A 21,737-nucleotide genomic window follows, 5' to 3' on the forward strand; every position below is an offset into this window, starting at 1 on the left:
AGCATACAGTCTAGATCACGTGAAGTCATTATTTCCCTCTACTCCTCTTTGGTCAGACCTCATCTGAAATATTGTGTCCAGTTTTGGGCACCACATTTTAAAAAAGATATCAACAAACTGGAGCAAGTTCAGAAAAGAGCGACCAGAATGGTGACCGGTCTGCAAACCCTGTCTTATGAGGAAAGGATGCAGGATTTGGGAATGTTTAGTTTGCAAAAGAGATTGAGAGGAGACTTAATAGCTGTCTACAAATATCTAAAGGGCTGTCACATTGTAGAAGGATCATCTTTATTCTCATTTGCACAAGGAAAGACTAGAAGCAATGGGATGAAACTGAATGGGAGGAGACACAGATTAGATATTAGAAAAAACTTTTTGACAGTTAGAGTGATCAATGAGTGGAACAGGCTGCCACGAGAAGTGGTGAGTTCTCCCTCTATGTAAGTCTTCAAAAAGAGGCTGGACAGACATCTGACTGGGATGATTTAGCGAATCCTGCTTTGAGCAGGGGGTTGGACCAGATGGCCCAGGAGGTCCCTTCCAACTCTACGATTCTATGATTCTATTTTAATTCCGATATTTCTGTCCCATTGACTTGCATTGGTTTCTGGTATCGGAATCGACAATATCCGAAACTTTTTGGGTAACGGTTCGATCCAATCCGATCCGATATTTCATGATATCGGATGGTATCGCTCAACACTAGTGATGAGCAAACATGCTTGGATAAGGCGTTGCATGCTTGGGTGCTAACCGAGTGTCTTTGGCGTGCTCGAAAAATATGTTCGAGACACTGTGCCTGCATGTCTCGTGGTTCTTAGACAGCCATAACACATGCAAGGATTACCTGTTTGTTAGGCAATCCCTGCATGTGTTGTGGAAGTCGAATAGCCACGAGATATGCAGCCATGGAGACTCTAACATATTATTCGAGCACGCCAAAGACGCTTGGTTAGAACAAGAGCATGCTCAGATAGCACCTTATCTGAGAAAAATTTGCTTATCAACACTTAAAACTCTAGCAAAATGCTGTCTCTAATGCAAAACCTATGCCAAATATTAGGGATCTAAGCGTTTTAGTTCAAATTTAGTACCTTAACGTGAAGCAGTATATGACACACAGTGAACCTTGCAGATTTAAGAGTGATAGGCTGTGTAGGTGGACTTGCAGTACATTTGTTCTCAGCCTTAGGGCTCATACTCACTTGCGAGAGACTCTCATGATTCTCGTGTGAGTCTCTCGCATGAAAACCCGGCACTGCTGCCGCCACTTGGACAAGAGCGTGCGGCTACGTGTATTTCTATGCAGCCGCACGCTCTGGTTCCAGTGCCGGCAGCAGTGCCAGGTTTTCATGAGAGAGACTCGCATGAGAATTGTGCAAGTCTTCTGCAAGTGAGTATGAGCCCTTAGGGATTGCCTAACTATATAAATTGTTTCTGTCATTCAAAAAACAGCTAATATATTTTATTATATTGAGGATTGCACATGAAAGATTCTGATTTTAATGTCACAGTTAAAATTCTTGCTTCACATTTACAGATAAACTGTAGTATAAATAGGAAGACTGTATAATTTTCAAGCATGCTGTACTTTACAGATTTTTAAGTGTTTTTAGTAGTTATGAAGGTGGAACAACAACTTTGCTTTGATGAAATATCTGCAATTAACACTGCCTGAAGAATTTCCTTAATACTGCTCAATTCGGAATGAGATGTCAAGCTAGTATAATCTCTTGTAGACTAGGAAAAAGATTGCAATTTTAAAATAATTATAGTTCTCCATTTTACTAATAGTAATGTGTCAACACATGAATGCTCCATCATTTCTCCCAAACTAAAGTACAAGCTGAACCCTTTTAAATCAATAATTATTCATCCATTTAAGCAAAGAAAGTGGCACATCCAGTCTGGCCAGTCTGATTTATCAATTGTGTACATGCAAAAGTCACAAACAAAAAAAAAACAAGTTTACACTAAGATTAAAACAATTTTTTCTGTGTTTGATTCAATTTGTTGATTTTCATTGTAGTCTATGAATTTGAAAGAGAATGAAGACCTATATTAAAAATTGAAGATAAAAATGTAATTTTTTTTTACACCATATGCAGTACTTACTGTATCAATCCCGTCTGTTAAACCAGATTCTGAACTGCATTAATGGGTTGAACAGAAAAAGTACAAAATAGAAATGTTTTCAAAATGACATGAATTGCAATTTTATTAAATATGCAACATAATTAACCCCATAGTGACGGAGCCAATTTGCAGCTTAATGACCAGGCCAATTTTTACAATTCTGCCCACTGTCAATTTATGAGGTTATAACTCTGGAACGCTTTAACGGGTCTTGCTGATTCTGAGACTGTTTTTTCGTGACATATTTTACTTCATGTTAGTGGTAAAATTTCTTCAATATGACTTGTGTTTATTTATGAAAAGAAAAATGGAAATATGGCAAAAAATTTTTAAAATTTTGCAATTTTAAAAGTTTTAATTTTTATGCCATTAAATCAGAGATATGTCACAAAAAATACTTTATAAATAACATTTACCACATGTCTACTTTACATCTGCACAATTTTGGAAACCATTTTTTTGTTAGGAAGTTATAAGGGTTAAAAGTTGACCAGTGATTTCTCTTTTTTACAACAAAGTTTACAAAACCATTTTGTTTTAGGGACCACGTTATTGTACATTTGAAGTCACTTTCAGTGGTCAATATGACAGAAAATAACCAAAAGCGAAACCATTCTAAAAACTGCACCCCTCAAGGTGCTCAAAACCACATTCAAAAAGTTTATTGACCCATTACGTGCTTCACAGGAACTGAAGCAATGTGGAAGGAAAAAAATTACATTTAACTTTTTTTACAAACATTTTAATTCAGAACCAATTTTTTTTAATTTCACAAGTGTAAAAAGAAAAAATGAACCACAAAATTTGTTGTGCAATTTCACCTGAATACGCCGATACCCCATATGTGGGGGTAAACCATTGTGCGCACGGCATGGCTTGGAATGGAAGGAGTGCTGTTTGACTTTTTCAATGCAGAATTGGCTGGAATTGAGATCGGATGCCATGTTGCGTTTGGAGAGCCCCTGATGTACTTAAATAGTGGAAATTCCCAACACGTGACCCCGTTTTGTAAATTAGACCCCTTAAGTAACTTATCTTGATGTGTGGTGAACACTTTGAACCTCCAAATGCTTCACAGAAGTTTATAACAGAGAGCCATGAAAATAAAAAAATCATTTTTTTCCACAAAAATGTTCTTTTCACCCCAAATTAATATTTTTACAAGGGTAACAGGTGAAATTAGACCACCAATGTTGTTGTGCAATTTGTCATGAGTATGCCCATCCCCCATATGTGGGGGTAAACCACTGTTTTGGTGCACAGCAGAGCTCAGAAGGGAAGGAGCGCCGTTTGACTTTTTCAATGCAGAATTGGCTGGAATTGAGATTGGACGCCATGTCGCATTTGGTGAGCCCCTGACGTGCCTAAACAGTGGAAAACCCCCACAAATGACATCATTTTGGAAACTAGACCCCTTAAGGAACTTATCTAGATGTGTGGTGAGCACTTTGAACCCCCAAGTGTTTCACAGAAGTTTAAAACGCAGAGCCGTGAAAATAAAAAATTATTTTTTTCCTCAAAAATGATGTTTAGCCCGCTATTTTTTATTTCCCCAAGGGTAACAGGAGAAATTGGACCAAAAAAGTCATTGTGCAATTTGTACTGAGTACACTGATACCCCATATGTGGGGGCAACCACTGTTTGGGCACATGGGAGAGCTTGGAAAGGAAGGAGCACCATTTTGGAATGCAGACTTTGATGGAATGTTCTGCAAGCATCATGTTAAGTTTGCAGAGCCCCTGATGTGCCTAGACAGTAGAAACCCCCCACAAGTGACCCCATTTTGGAAACTAGACCCCCAAGTAGCTTATCTATATGTGTGGTGAGCACTTTGAACCCCCAAATGCTTCACAGAAGTTTATAACCCAGAGCCGTGAAAATAAAAAGATAATTTTTTTCCTCAAAAAATGATTTATTAGTCCACTATTTTTTTATTTTCACAAGAGTAACAGAAGAAATTGAACCATAACAGTTGTTGTGCTATTTGACCTGAGTGCGCTGTTTGGATGCATGGGTGAGCTTGGAAGGGAACGAGTGCCGTTTTGGAATGCAGACATTGATGGAATGTTCAGCGGGCATCATATTGCATTTTCAGAGCCCCTGATGTACCTAAATAGTAGAAACCCCCCAAAATTGACCCCATTTTGGAAACTAGACCACCAAGGAGCTTATCTGAATGTGTGGTGAGCACTTTAAACCCCAAAGCTCTTCACAGAAGATTATAAGACAGAGCCGTGAAAATAAAAGATCACATTTATTCCACAAAAATAATTTTTTAGCCCTCAATTTATTTATTTTCCCAAGGATAACAGGACAAATTAGACCCCCAAAGTTGGTGTGCAATTTGTCCTGAGTACGCTGATGCCCCATATGTTGGGGTAAACAACTGTTTGGGCACATGTCTGGGCTTGGAAGGGAGGGCACACTGTTGTGAACTCATTCTCTGGTTCACCAGTTGTGAGTTCTCCTTCCAGACTCCCTCTGGTGGTAACAGGAGGTAGTGAGGCTGATTTGATTGGTGGAGATCTGCCACCTGAGAATGAGGATGACGATTGGACCTCAGGAGTCTCAGATTGGATTTAAGACAGCCGACGCCCTATTCAGTTGCTGGTGATTCCTTCTGGCTTGTCAGCTCTTGGTCTTCAGCTCTGTTCCAGTCATCTAAAGCGAAGTTTTTCTGCTAATGTTCACACTTGATTTTGTTGGTCTATTCACTTTTTTGTGTGGTCAGCCAGCCCCCGCTGGGGGCTGTGCTGAATTTCCACTCTTATTTATCAGTATTTTCCCAATTTGCTTTTCGTCCCTTACTAGTTTGGTCTCTTTTTGCTCTGTCTCAGAATATTTCAGAGTGCTGGTATAGTGGGAGAGGTCTAGTGACTTCGGGGTTAATTTTGCTATCAGAAGTGTTGGACATTATTTTTGTAGGGTTTTTTGCAGGTTGCAGACAGTTTCATTCCTTTCCTTTCTAGTTAGTTTGGGCCCCATCGTTTGCTCAGCCTATTTTCCTGCCTGTCTGTTTGTGCCTTCATCTTGTTTCACCGTCAATATATGTGTGGGGGCTATCTATTCCTTTGGGGTCTGCTCTGGGGCAGATAGTTTTCCCCTTTTCATGCTTCAGGCTTATTTAGTCCTCCGGCTGTGATGAATAGTGTTGAGCTTTCCGATACCGCAAGTATCGGGTATCGGACGATATTTGCCGTATCGGAATTCCGATACCGAGTACCGATACTTTTTTCGTATCGGATACCGGAATCAGAAGTCCAAAATGCAATGACCCACTTTTGTGGCTCTGATTGGCTGCCGAAATGACGTCATCATGATGCGCTGTCTGTGCGCATCATGATGCGCCGTCAGTTCGGGCCTTCGGGGGGGCTGTGCCGACTGTCCGGTGGTCTGTGCCGGCCTGCCGGTGGTCTGTGCAGGCTCCGGGGGTCTGTGCCGGCCTGCCGGGGGGCTGTGCCGGCCTGCCGGTGGTCTGTGCAGGCTCCGGGGGTCTGTGCCGGCCTGCCGGGGGGGCTGTGCCGGCCTGCCGGTGGTCTGTGCAGGCTCCGGTGGTCTGTGCCGGCCTGCCGGGGGGCTGTGCCGGCCTGCCGGGGGGGCTGTGCCGGCCTGCCGGTGGTCTGTGCAGGCTCCGGGGGGCTGTGCCGGCCTGCAGGTGGTCTGTGCAGGCTCCGGGGGGCTGTGCCGGCCTGCCGGGGAGCTGTGCAGGCTCCGGGGGTCTGTGCAGGCATCGTCCGATGGGACTACAAGTCCCATCGGGCGATGCCTGCTACCATGACAGTGATTGACACATTAGCCAATGATGGGACAGCAGTAGTCCCATCATCCAGCTAATGTGTTGAATGTAAAAAAAAAAAAAAAAAAATTTACATGCTACATACATGCTACATACATACAACATGCATACTACATATATACTACATGTAACATACATACTATATGCAACATGCATACTACATACATGCTACATACTACATGCATGCTACATACATGCTACATACTACATACATGCTACATACATACTACATACATAATACATATATACTACATGCATGCAACATACATACAACATATATACTACATGCATGCAACATGCATACTACATATATACTATATATACTACATGTAACATACATACTACATATATACTACATGCTACATACATGCTACATACTACATACATGCTACATACTACATACATAATACATATATACTACATGCATGCAACATACATACAACATATATACTACATGCATACTACATATATACTATATATACTACATGTAACATACATACTACATATATACTACATGCTACATACATGCAACATACATACTACATACATGCTACATACATACTACATACATAATACATATATACTACATGCATGCAACATACATACAACATATATACTACATGCATGCAACATGCATACTACATATATACTATATATACTACATGCAACATACATACTACATATATACTACATGCTACATACATGCAACATACACACTACATGCTACATACATGCAACATACATACTACATACTACATACATGCTACATACCACATGCATGCAACATGCATACTACATATACAGTATACTGCATATATACTACATGCATGCAACATACATATATACTACATACAATACATACATATAGACATACAGTACATATAACATAGAGTACATACTCACCGTCACTTGTCACTTTGATCCCCGAAGCCATTGTCCCCTTGAGGAATAAATATCAAAATAAAAAAACACCAATATACTTACCCCGATCTGCAGAAGTCCACGAGGGTCCCACGTCCATCTTGCGTGGAGAACAGCAGCATCAGCTGATGCTACCGTTCTCTACCAGCTCCAGGAATACAATGACGGAAGGTAGGTATCCTTCCGCACTGTATTCCTCCACCACTTTAAAAAAAAAATTTCCCACGCAGCAATGGCATAAAGTGAGACTAGGGACTTTTTTTTTTTAAAGTGGTGGAGGAATACAGTGCGGAAGGATACCTACCTTCCGTCATTGTATTCCTGGAGCTGGTAGAGAACGGTAGCATCAGCTGATGCTGCTGTTCTCCACGCAAGATGGACGTGGGACCCTCGTGGACTTCTGCGGATCGGGGTAAGTATATTGGTGTTTTTTTATTTTGATATTTATTCCTCAAGGGGACAATGGCTTCGGGGATCAAAGTGACAAGTGACGGTGAGTATGTACTCTATGTTATATGTACTGTATGTCTATATGTATGTATTGTATGTAGTATATATGTATGTTGCATGCATGTAGTATATATGCAGTATACTGTATATGTAGTATGCATGTTGCATGCATGTGGTATGTAGCATGTATGTAGTATGTAGTATGTATGTTGCATGTATGTAGCATGTAGTGTGTATGTATGTAGTATGTATGTTGCATGTATGTAGCATGTAGTGTGTATGTTGCATGTATGTAGCATGCAGTATATATGTAGTATGTATGTTACATGTAGTATATATAGTATATATGTAGTATGCATGTTGCATGCATGTAGTATATATGTTGTATGTATGTTGCATGCATGTAGTATATATGTATTATGTATATAGTATGTATGTAGCATGTATGTAGTATGTATGTTGCATGTATGTAGCATGTAGTATATATGTAGTATGTATGTTACATGTAGTATATATAGTATATATGTAGTATGCATGTTGCATGCATGTAGGATATATGTTGTATGTATGTTGCATGCATGTAGTATATATGTATTATGTATGTAGTATGTATGTAGCATGTATGTAGTATGTATGTTGCATGTATGTAGCATGTAGTATATATGTAGTAAGTATGTTACATGTAGTATATATGTAGTATGCATGTTGCATGCATGTAGTATATATGTTGTATGTATGTTGCATGCATGTAGTATATATGTATTATGTATGTAGTATGTATGTAGTATGTAGCATGCATGTAGTATGTAGCATGTATGTAGTATGCATGTTGCATGTAGTATATATGTAGTATGTATGTTACATGTAGTATATATGTAGTATGCATGTTGTATGTATGTAGCATGTAATTTTTTTTTTTTTTTACATTCAACACATTAGCCGGATGATGGGACAACTACTGTCCCATCATTGGCTAATGTGTCAATCACTGTCATGGTAGCAGGCATCGCCCGATGGGACTTGTAGTCCCATCGGATGATGCCGGCACAGACCCCCGGAGCCTGCACAGACCACCGGCAGGCCGGCACAGCCCCCCGGCAGGCCGGCACAGACCACCGGAGCCTGCACAGACCACCGGCAGGCCGGCACAGCCCCCCGGCAGGCCAGCACAGACCACCGGAGCCTGCACAGACCACCGGCAGGCCGGCACAGCCCCCCTGGCAGGCCGGCACAGCCCCCCGGCAGGTCGGCACAGACCACCGGAGCCTGCACAGACCACCGGCAGGCCTGCACAGACCACCGGAGCCTGCACAGACCCCCCGGCAGGCCGGCACAGCCCCCCGAAAGGCTCGTACAGACCCCAGAGAGGCTGTACAAGGCAAAAATAGGGTTTTTCTTATTCCGATACCGGAAGTCCCATAGACTTGAATGGGACTTCCGGTATCGGAATCGGCGATACCCGATATTTTTTTTAGATCGGCCGATACGATCCGATACGATACTTTTAAGTATCGGACGGTATCGCTCAACACTAGTGATGAAGCGTCTAGGAACATCGTAGGTACGCTCCACGGCTGCTGCTAGTTGTGTGGTAGGATCAGGGATCTGCAATTTGCATAGTTACCAACCTCTCTGGTTTTCTGTGATTTAGCTTGTTTTGCTTTTTTCTCCTCAGTGACCCATTCATAACAGAATCACCAGCCATACTGCAGATTCTAGGGTACTCAAAAGCAGGAAAAAGTTGTTAAAATAAAAAAGTGTCAGAATTTTTTTTTTATATTCTTTTCCTCTTTTTTCTCTGGGACCATGGGAGGATTTTTTTTTCTTTCTCCTAATGGAGATTAAGCAATTGTCTGATCGTGTGGAGCAGCTGACTGCTGAAGTGCAGGGAATTTCCACCTACCTCATTCAGTCACATGCTGCTGAACCTAAGATCCCTACTCCTGATGTGTTTTCTGGGGATCGGTCTAAATTTCTGAATTTTAAGAATAATTGTAAATTATTTCTGGCCTTGAAGCCTAACTCATCGGGGAGCTCTGTGCAGCAGGTTAAAATTGTTATCTCCTTGCTGCGCGGCGATCATCAGGATTGGGCTTTTTCTCTGACACCTGAAAATCCTATTCTGACTAATGTGGATGCATTTTTTCAAGCCTTGGGGTTGTTGTATGATGAACCTAATGCTGTTGATCAAGCTGAGAGAACCCTGTTGGCATTAAACCAGGGTTAGGATTCTGCAGAGTTATACTGTCAAAAAGTCCGAAAGTGGGCGATCCTTACTACATGGAATGATAGTGCTTTGGCAGCTCTCTTTTGGAAGGGTTTATCAAAGACCGTAAAAGATGTTGTGGTGGGATTTCCTATTCCCTCTAGTCTGGATGATTGTATGTCATTAGCCAAGTTGATCGGCGTTTACGTGAACATAAACTACATGGGAGACGCTGCCACTTTTTGAACAAACGTCTGAACCTATGCAATGTGATGGGGTTTTGTCTAGGGCGCAACGTCAGTCGTTTAGAAGGCGTAATAAGCTGTGTTTTTTTCTGTGGAGACGTCTCTCATACTATTTCTGTCTGCCGAAAATGAGAGAAATGTTTTGCACACACATTTGCGGTGGGCAGTATACAACCTAAGTTTCTTTTGGCATTTACTCTGATCTGCTCCTTATCCACATTTTCCACAAAGGCTTTTGTGGATTCAGGAGCAGCGCTGAATCTGATGAATTTGGACTTTGCTAAGTGTTGTGGTTTTTCCATGACCCCTCTGTGGACGCCTATTCCTTTGAGGGGTATTGATGCTACTCCTTTGGCAGAGAATAAACCTCAGTTTTGGACCCAGGTGACAATGCGAGTTGCCCCAGACCACCAAGAAAATTGTAAGTTTTTGGTGCTGCATAATTTGCATGATACTATTGTTATGGGTTTTCCTTGGTTGCAAACTCATAATCCAGTTTTGGATTGGAAATCTGGGTCTGTGGTGAGTTGGGGTTGTCAGTGTGTTCTTAGGGACACTCCTGTTTTCTCCACCTCTCCTCAGTCTCAAGATATTCCTGATTATCTAGCTGATTTTTCTGATGTATTTAGTGAGAGCAAGTCTGCGTCTTTGCCTCCTCATAAGAGTTATGACAATTGAGTTGATGCCTGGGTGTAAATTTCCCAAGGGTCGGCTTTTCAACTTATCAGTACCTGAACATGATGCTATGCGATCCTATATTAAGTAGTCATTGGAGAAGGGTCATATTAGACCATCCTCGTCACCTTTAGGTGCTGGGGTTTTTTTGTGGCCAAGAAAGATGGTTCATTAAGACCGTGTATTGATTATCGTTCCCTTAACAAGATGACGGTTAAATATCAGTACCCCCTACCTCTGATGTCTGATTTATTCTCCAGAGGTAAGAGTGCCTGCTGGTTTACTAAGCTTGACCTCAGGGGGGTGTATAATCTTATTCGCATCAAGCACGGGGATGAATGGAAGACGGCGTTTAATACTCCAGCGGGACATTTTGAGTACCTGGTGTTGCCTTTTGGGCTCACTAATGCCCCTTCTGTCTTCCAGTCATTTATGAATGATATTTTCCGTGACTTTGTGGATAAGTTTTTGATCATCTACCTGGATGATATTTTGATCTTTTCTTGTGATTGGGATTCCCATGTGGAACATGTCCGGACTGTGTTCCGGATTTTGAGGGAGAATTCCCTGTTTGTTACGGGATCGAAATGCCTCTTTGGTGTACAGTGGATTTCATTTTTGGGATTTATCTTATCTCCATCGACTATTGAAATGGACCCGGCCAAGGTACAGGCCATTTATGATTGGGTTCAGCCTACTTCTTTGAAGGCCCTCCAGAAGTTTTTGGGTTTTGCTATTTTCTATCGTAAATTTATAGGTAATTTTTCTGGTATTGTCAAACCACTGACTGATCTGACCAAGAAGGGCGCTGATGTGCTGAATTGGTATCCTGAGGCTATCTCAGCATTTCAGGAGCTTAAGAGGAGATTTACTTCAGCTCCAGTTTTACGGCAACCTGATGTCTCACTTCCATTTCAGGTGGAGGTAGATGCTTCTGAGATTGGTGCAGGAGCTGTTTTGCCCCAAAAAGACCCTGTGACTTCTAAGATGAATCCCTGTGCCTTCTTTTCTCGAAAGTTCTTCCCATCTGAACACAACTATGACGTGGGGAATCGGGAATTGTTGGCCATGGAGTGGGCATATGAGGAGTGGAGTCATTGGTTGGAGGGAGCTAGACATCAAGTTGTGGTCCTCACCGATCACAAGAATTTGATTTATCTGGACTTGGCCAAACGCTTGAATCCTAGACAGGCTAGATGGGCCTTGTTTTTCACGCATTTTAATTTTGTGGTCTCTTTTCTTCCGGGCACTAAGAATGTTAAGGCAGACGCCCTTTCTAGGAGTTTCTTTGGCGATTCTCTTAGTGTGACCGAGCCTACTACCATCCTAGGGGAGGGGGTAGTTCTTTCTGCCATTTCGCCCGATTTGAGACGCGCCCTGGAGGAATTTCAGGAGGATAAACCTGAGCGCTGCCCTATGGGAAAATTGTATGAGAGTGATGTCTGAAATTCATTGCTCCACATTAGCTGGTCATCCAGGTATTTTTGGTACCAGAGATTCGGTGAGTCGGTCCTTTTGGTGGCCTGCCTTATCTCGTGATGTCAGGAATTTTATACAGTCCTGTGGGACTTGTTCTCAGTCTAAACCCTGTTCTCGTTCTAGTGGGTTGCTGATGCCCTTGCCGGTGCCCAGGAGGCCATGGACCCATATCTCAATGGATTTTATTTCTGATCTTCCTGTCTCTCAGAGAATGACTGTTATCTGGGTGATTTGTGATAGATTTTCGAAGATTGTCCATCTTGTACCACTTCCAAAATTGCCATCTTCCGCTGAATTGGTGCCCTTCTTTTTACAACAGATTGTTCGGTTACATGGGATTCCTGAGAACATTGTGTCGGACAGAGGAGTCCAGTTTGTTTCCAGATTTTGGAAAGCCTTTTGTTCCAATCTGGGAATTCAGTTATCCTTCTCCTCCATGTTTCATCCCCAGACCAATGGACAGACTGAGAGAACAAACCAGACCTTGGAGTCTTATTTGAGATGTTTTATATCTGCTGATCAGGTTGATTGGGTCTCATTTTTGCCCTTGGCCGAATTCGCACTGAACAATAGAGCTAGTTCTGCCACTTTGATGTCACCCTTTTTCTGTAATTTTGGGTTTCATCCTCGATTCTCTTCAGGGCAAGTGGAATCTTCGTCCTGCCCAGGTGTGGACACGGTGGTTAACAGAATGCAGCAGATATGGGACCAAGTGGTGGATAAGTTGTCACTCTCTCAGGAAAAGGCCCAGCAATTTTCCAACCGGCACAGGACCATTGGTCCCCGGTTTAAAGTGGGTGATATGGTTTGGTTGTCATCTAAGAATATTCCTATAAAGGTTGCATCTCCTAAATTTAAGCCAAGATTTATTGGTCCGTATAAGATTTTGGAAATTCTTAATCCTGTTTCGTTTCGATTGGCTCTTCCATTTACGTTCAAATCCATAATGTATTTCACAAATCTCTGCTGAAGAGGTTTGTTGAGCCAGTGGTTCCTATGGCAGCACCTCCTGACCCTGTGTTGGTTGAAGGCAATGTGGAATATGAGGTAGAGAAAATATTGGATTCTCGTTTGGTTATACGGAGACTCCAGTATTTGATCAAATGGAAGGGTTATGGTCAGGAGGATAATTCTTGGGTCTCTGCCTCCGATATTCATGCCAATAGATTGATTCGTGCTTTTCATCGGGCCCATCCTGATTGGCCTGGTGGCGTGGATGAGGGTTCGGTGACCCCTCCTCAAGGTGGGGTACTGTTGTGAGTTCATTCTCTGGTTCACCAGTTGTGAGTTCTCCTTCCAGACTCCCTCTGGTGGTATCAGGAGGTAGTGAGGCTGATTTGATCGGTGGAAATCTGCCACCTGAGAATGAGGATGACGATTGGACCTCAGGAGTCTCAGATTGGATTTAAGACAGCCGATGCCCTATTCAGTTGCTGGTGATTCCTTCTGGCTTGTCAGCTCTTGGTCTTCAGCTCTGTTCCAGTCATCTAAAGCTAAGTTGTTCTGCTAATGTTCACACTTGATTTTGTTGGTCTATTCAGTTTTTTGTGTGGTCAGCCAGCCCCGGCTGGGGGCTGTGCTGAATTTCCTCTCTTATTTATCAGTATTTTGCCAATTTGCTTTTGTCCCTTACTAGTTTGGTCTCTTTTTGCTCTGTCTCAGAATATTTCAGAGTGCTGATATAGTGGGAGAAGTCTAGTGACTTCGGGGTTAATTTTGCTATCAGAAGTGTTGGACATTATTTTTGTAGGGTTTTTTGCTGGTTGCAGACAGTTCCTTTCCTTTCCTTTCTAGTTAGTTTGGGCCCCATCATTTGCTCAGCCTATTTTCTTGCCTGTGTTTGTGCCTTCATCTTGTTTCACCATCAATACATGTGTGGGGGCTATCTAATCCTTTGGGGTCTGCTCTGGGGCAGTTAGTTTTCCCTTTTCATGCTTCATGCTTATTTAGTCCTCCGGCTGTGATGAAGCATCTAGGAACATCGTAGGTACGCTCCACGGCTGCTGCTAGTTGTGTGGTAGGATCAGGGATCTGCAATCTGCATAGTTACCAACCTCTCTGGTTTTCTGTGACTTAGCTTGTTTTGCTTTTTCCTCCTCGGTGACCCATTCATAACAGCATACCATTTGACTTTTTGAGCGCAAAATTGGCTGGAATCAATGGTGGCAAAATGACGCGTTTGGAGACACCCTAATATGCCTAAAAAGCGGAAACCCCTCAATTCTAGCTCCAACCCTAACCCCAGCACACCCTTAACCCTAATCCTAACCCTAACCCTAATTCTGACACTAACACTAATTCCAAACCTAGGACTAATTTTTACCCTAACCCTAATGGTTAGCTCTAACCCTAACCTCAACACACCCCTAACCCTAATTCCAACCCTAACCCTATTCCTAACCCTAATCCTAACCCTAATTCCAACCCTAACTCTAATTCCAACCCTAACTCTAATTCTAACCCTAACCCTAATTCCAACCCTAACCCTAATTCTAACCCTAACCCTAACCCTAATAGTTAGCTCTAACCCTAACCTCAACACACCCCTAACCCTAATCCCAACCCTAACCCTAATCCCAACCCTAACCCAAATCTTAACCCTAATTCCAACCCTAACTCTAATTCTAACCCTAATTCTAACCCTAATCCTAACCCTAATGGAAAAATGAGAATAAATATATTTTATGTAATTCATTGTATTTCCCTAACTAAGGGGGTGGTAAAGGTAGGTTTATTTACTATTTTCTTTTATTTTGATTACTGTGGGTCTCCCTCCCCCATCCTACTCACCCTACTTGTGCTATCGCTGCATCTCTGTTGTCCCAGCACAGCAGCTCTTCTGTACTGAGCGGTCACATGGTACCGCTCATTAAGTGTGTAAGATAGTTGGAGGGCACTGCCAATAAGATATAATCAAAATTATTAGCAAGAGGGCTCACCATGGGTATGTAATAAATGTACCAAGACAAGAGGGAAATATTAAACCCATATAACAGGGAGCACCTCCATTGCAAGACAACAATATGGATAAATTTATAGATTAATTTTATTAACAAATATCAAACACAGTGTATAACAAGACAAGGCACATACAGAATAAAAACATTTATTCTACATTTCAATACTACATCGATAAGTAATTAAATAAAGACAAATTCCTCACTGCATTTTTGAATTATGTGTTATATATACCACCAAAATGTACCCAAAAATTCATAATACTGTATGGATGAGCAATGTAAAACCAAAAATATTGTGATCAATTTTTGGGGTTGTTAGATACTACTGAAATTTACCCAAGAAGATGTAATGCTCTATGGATGAGCAAAATAATAGAGTAAAGATACATTTTTAAAAAAATATTTGAAAGGGTTAGATACCACCAAAATGTTCCCAAGAAGACATAATACCAAATGATAAGCAATATAATACTGATATATTTTTGAACAATTCTTTGGAGAGTTAGATACCACTGAAATGTACCCACAAAGACATTATACTCTATGGATGACTACTTTAATCCAGATACATTAATGAACTTTTTTTAAGGTTAGATATCAAAGAAATTTACCCTAGACCATGGAATAGTGTATGGCTGAGAAATTTAGCCCAGCAACCTTTTTAAATGCTTTTTTGGAGTATTATATATCACAGAAATGTACCCTAGACTATGTACTCTAAGGATGCAAAATTTAATGCAGCAAAAATTTTGAATATTTTTTGGGAGGGTTAGCTATCACAAAATTTACTTCAGACCACGGAATAGTATATAGGTGAGAAATTTAACCAAGCCAAATTTTTTATGCTTTTTTGAAGTTTTACATACCATGGTAATGAATCAATGACCACATTAAACTGTATACTTACTGAAAGTGTAGCTTATGTACTTATACACTCATAAAGGCATTGCAGCAAGAACTAAAACAGTAAAAAATTATAAGGAGGGTCATACAAAGACCCCCGACAGAAAACAACTAATTAAAACATATTTAAAGTGTAGTTGCTGGACAAAGTGCAAAACTCTAAAAAATTATAAGGAGGGTAAAACAGTATTCCTCTTCAGGTGTCCGCTTCTTCTTCTTCCTCTGGAGGCTGGGGGGACTGCCTTCATCTGCTTCCTGGAGCCTGATTCCAGGGTGTGTCAGATGCAACAGACTGTTGCTCTGCATCTGGCTGGAGAAGGTCTCTGCATTTGGCATTACAGACACCACCTAAAAGCGAATCTGTCAGCTGTTTTGGCCACTATAAGATGTGGCCACTGCCTTTCAGGGCTTATCTACAGCATTCTATAATATAGTACTGCAGTGTGCAGGCACCGGGAAAGGTCAGAGAGACCTAGCACCTGTGCACTGCAGGAATTTGCTCTGCCCTCAACAGGGTAGAGAAGTACGCCTGCGGAGGAGCACGATGCCAGGGAGCCATGATGCAAGCAGGAGGGTGGCGTAGCAAGAAGATGGGAGGCACCATACCCGGACCTGCGACACCCATTGGACCGGACCGCCCCGCCCCCGGGAAAGTATAAGAAAACTTATTTTTCTTATCTTGCAGGTCAGATCGGGGGCTAATCTACAGCATTGTAGAATAGATTGTAGAATAGATAAGCCCTGATAGGCAGTGGCCACAACTTATAGCGGCCAAAACAGCTGACAGGTTCCTTTAATCCTTCTGACTCTTGGACCCATTGGCAACCTCAATCAAGCTCTAGCTGACACACTTGGACCTGGGTGTTTATAAATCCCCATTCTGATGCAGAGAGTCGCCTGTGATTTTCACATTTTTCCCTTGTGAAAGTTTGGAGATATAGCAGTCAGCTAAATTCCTCTCTGGAAATATTTGAGAACGTTTGGTGTTACCTCATTGAGGCTGCTCAAGCTAAGTTCATTCCCCTTGTCTGTCTACCTTTTTGTTTTTATTTATAGTGGGGACTGACCAGTGTTCAACCCACCCCCTCCCTATCCAGGGCTTAGCTCTAGGGAGATACAGGGCTTAGGTTTCCTGCTTGGTGATTGGTGAGGAACCAAATTAGGGATGCTGGAGCAGGTAGGGTGTTATTAGATCTGCCTAGGGGTCTCCACTCACCCTTTCCCTAGTGTCTGGACTTCCTTCCCCACATCCCTTTGTGTTGCTACTGTGCTTCAATCCTCTTGCATGACAGGATCGGAGCACAGCTGTGGAGGAGACAGAGAAAGCAGTTTCTCCATCTCCTTTGATGCCAGCATTGGCGTATATCACACTGCACTCGGATATCACGCAAGTGTCACTTGCACCCATAGACTTGTATGGATGCTAGTGAGCCAAGTCTCACTGCCAATTGGCATGAGAAAATAATCGCAGATCTGATCTGCCCCATAAAATAACACTGGGCAGAGTGATATGCAATGTTTTATTGCATAGCAAGCGGCCATGTTATACGGTGGTGTGACTCCGGCCTATTATGTCCAATATTGATCCGAGTGTCAAATTAAATTAGCTAACTCAAGTTTATCAATCCATGAAACAAATCAAACTGCACTCAGATGTCAGATTTTCACAATCTGCTTGATGAGAGAAGCATGTGAAATCTCCATTAGTTTTTTTATCTGAGAAAAACTATGATGATAAGAACTGACACAGTGAATAAACCAATTTTAGTGTACAAAAAAGTCACTGATGTCTGGATGAGCCCAAATTCTGATAAAAATAAATAATGAAACTCTGACTGTTTTTTTTTTCTTGCCTACGAGAAAAATCACTGACGTCTGAATGAGGCTTTATAAATAAACTGCACATTTTATTTTTTATAGACCAGCCATCAAATGAGGATGAAATGTGCTTTCAGGTGTCACATATTCTGATCCATTTTTTTTTTTTAATTTTTCAAAGTACATTGCCTGCCAAGAAACAGAACTGATTGCACTGGTGGCTAAAGTCAGCACTGATCGGAACAAATGCAGAACATATGTAACATAAAGCAGCCAAGAAGTCTCCAGACATCAGAGTGGAATGGAAATATCAATTTGTCGGACAAGGTCAGATGTTGGATCCAAAAGGGTGAAGAGTTTATTCAGGTGACTGCGATTTTTTGGAAACCACACAAAAGTTTTTTCATTGTTTTGGATCTAGAATTCATTGATGCTTAGTCATTGTGCCACTTTTTACCATCAGTGTTTCATAAGTGATTTTAATGAGTGAAAAAAGTGAATACACTGCAAATCTATTGCTATACGTTGCTATGATAACCACAGATAGACAACTGATTCCACACAGATACCATCCATGTGCTGTCTGATTTTCACGTACTCATAGACCTGTATATGTACTTGCATAGATTTTTATCTACAGTATGATTTTAATAAAAAACGGGTGTCCCCATAATTTTTTTGGGAACCACAATCCATAAAAAATAATATTCAAATGAACATCCCAATAGAATGTAATACGAACATGTTCTATCCTTGAAAAACTTGGGTTTAACACGCTAGTAAAAAACTAAATATATGAATGAGGCCTATGGCTGTTCCAAATACACAGGGGATGCTTAGCTTGTCGTGGAAGGTTTTATCATGTGACAACAAGTCCTTAAACTCAAATCTCTACTCGCTATGAAATTTTAAAATAAACTTTAATTTTAGATGGCAAAAAAATCTGTTTTATTTCTGACTTTAGATGACTGGTAATTTTATCTTGAAGATCCTGCTATTCTTCTGTGGATTTATTGAAAATGTGACATACTTCCCTTCATGGGAAAGTTTTATCTTGTCTTTGAAATATTACTAAAGCTGAAATCACACATAGCGACTTACCAGCGATACCGACACCGATATCAAGGTGTCAGGATCGCTGGTAAGTCGCTATGTGATCGCTGGTGAGCTGTCACACAGACAGCTTCACCAGAGATCAGCACAGTGATGCCGAGCGTCCAACATCGCTGGCCATCCCTGCAAAAAATAGAATTAAAATAAAAAATATTGTTATTCTCACCTTCTGACGTCCCGCACAGCCTTCCTCTCTCCATGCTCCGGTCCCAGTAATCCTTTGCGAGAATGACCGCGAGAGTTACGGTCTCGCGGGAGCGTGAAGTCTCGCGGTCATTCGTGCAAAGGATTACTGGGACCGGAGCGTGGAGAGAGGAAGGCTGCGCAGGATGTCAGAAGGTGAGAATAACAATATTTTTTATTTTAATTCTATTTTTTACAGCTGATCGCTGGTCTCCCGCCTGTTACACGCAGTGATGCGTGCTGGCCAGCGGGAGCCCAGCGACCAAAAAAATGTCCAGAAGTTTCTTACAGCGATCAGCGATACCGGCAGGGGGGCCGCTTGCTGATCGCTGTCACACACAGCGATCTCGCTGGTGAGATCGCTGTTAGGTCACAAAAGTTGTGACTCAGCAGCGATCTCGCTAGCGTGATTGCTATGTGTGACTCCAGCTTAAGTTCAAACTAGGTGGTTTTTAATGCGTTTTTTAATGCAAATTTTCAGCTGTGTTTTACAGTACCAGCAAAGCCTATGATATTTTAGAAATCTCATGCTTGCCTTTTTTTTTCTCATCATCTGGAGTTTGTGCTTTGCATGTTTTTTTCGACATAGAGCTGTCACTTTCAGCATTTTCTCAGCGTTTTTCACCCATTGACTTTAATATGTGGTGAAAAAATGCTGAAAAAATGCAGGGTATAAAGTTTTGCTGTGTTTTTTGTGCCAAAATCTGATTCTATGGAATAGGACTTTTTTTCAAAGCTAAACTTTACCAGCATGAACACGAGACAAATCTAGCATGCCAAAACCACAGCAAAAAACACTTTTTTTCTGCAGCTTCTTTCCTGCCAAAAAATCAGGTTTGAAGGCAGAAAAAAAAATGTCTAGTATGAACTTACCCTTATAGCAGAATGTCTGAAATAATATCAGAACAGCATTGTTGCAGTTTCCAGAGTTTTGGCCATAGGCTTAAATTAGATCCGGTTAGTGTGTATACACGTGGAGTTAAAGGATATTTAAAAAAAAGGTGAAAATGAAAGTAAAGTTGCTGAGGCTATGTGCACTAAAGGGGCAAACCAAATGGTGGCCCTATTCACACACGTGCTTTGCATGGCTCACTTCCTCAACCTGGTGGTACAGAAATTTCTCAGCCACGTTCCCAGCCTGGATGCGCTGCTGCAGAAAGTAAGGTCGCTATGTGCTCATTACCATTGATTGCACCTCGCAGGTCAACAACTTGCAACGCTACCGAGATCTTTCCTCCTACCAGGTAACAGTTTGATTTGCGATGTTCCGACACAGCAGAACTCCACTCGGTACATATTGCAGCGACTGTGCAGCAGCGACAAGCCATGGTACAGTATGCTCTTTTGCATAGCCTGGATCAATGCTGTCTGGATGTGGTGCAAATCATGCTTGCGGGGTGGGCACAGATGAAGGACCTCTGCACCTTTTGTGCACAGCTTCAAAATGGCTACTAAGCTGGTGAGCTCTGACAATACCACTGTTCCGCTCATCCACATGCCGGAGCACACTTTGAATAGTCTGCATGAGGTAGTGGTGGTGGTCCCATAGGAAGAGATGGAAGCAGAGAAGGATGAAAAAGAGATAGCAAAATCTCAAATTTCCGGACTGTCGTCACACAGGCCAGTGCCATGGGAGGGTGGATTACAGCAATCAAGGGGGGATCATGGTATGAGTCAAACTGTTAGTGAAGGCGCAGGAGCTATGGAACAAACTGAAGAGAACAAAGTGATTGACGTGCAACAGTCAGGTGATGAAGAGCATAATGATACTCTATTAGTTGTCCTGTTGTAGCAACCTTGAGTGTCAACACACCATGGACTTGAACCTCATGGAAGTGCCCGACACTTGATCACCTTCTTGCTGCACTATATTTAACATGATGCCCGTATTCTCAGGATTTGAAATAATGCTGACTACTGGGTTGCTGCTCTGTTTGACCCAGTACAAGAGTAAATTTCACCAGATGGTTCCCCTCCTGGAAAGGGATGTGTCCATGTTGGAGTATCGAAACACATTTGTAAACAATCTTAAGAGTGGTTTTCTCCAAGACAGCAGTGAGTGCATCCCAGTTCTCAATGTCCAACATGGGAACAATAAGGCATGATCGCAAAAACATTAGCAGAAACAGCAGTGTAAGTGGCATAAGCAATTTCTGGGAGTCATTTCACACATTTTTATACCAGCCCATGCACTAGCAGAACAGAGTGCAAGTCTGACACGTTGTGATCAACTGGAGAGGAGGAATTAGGAGTATCTGGAGCTCAACATCAATGCCATCAGGGGGGGTTTGGACCCTTTTGCATTTTAGTCTTTAAAAATGGAAGAGTGGCCTGAGCTCGCCTGTCATGCCTCGGAGGTTTTGTCATGCCCGGCAGCCAGCGTTCTCTCAGAATGTGTCTTCAGAACTGCTGGTGGTGTCTTAATTGATAAGTGCATTTGGCTTTCCCCTGAAACTGTAGACCATCTAATTTTCATCAAAATAAGCAAGTCGTGAATCTCCAATGACTGCTGCACCACAGTTGCAGACTGGGCAGACTAAGCGATGGTGGGTTTTTAGTGTCATGCATTTATCTCAAGTTAAAAAAGAGGAGAAAAAAGGATAAATGCAAAAACATCAGGGATCACCAAGATTTGTTGAATAATAAAATACAAATTTTTAATTTCAAGACTAGAAACACACAATAAAAACAGTTAAAAATCCATGTAGGATAAATCACACAAAAGAAGATCCAAAATATAAGGAGTATAATACTCAAAAGGTACCCTCAGGCCATAATAAATAGATGAAAATCTGCATGATAAAGCACATTCAAATCCCATATAGACTGTATAGTATACTTATACTGCTAG

The sequence above is a fragment of the Dendrobates tinctorius genome, unplaced genomic scaffold (assembly GCF_039654945.1).
Source record: "Dendrobates tinctorius isolate UK_male_01 unplaced genomic scaffold, ASM3965494v1 ptg000039l, whole genome shotgun sequence".
In the NCBI taxonomy this organism is placed as follows: Eukaryota; Metazoa; Chordata; class Amphibia; order Anura; family Dendrobatidae; genus Dendrobates; species Dendrobates tinctorius.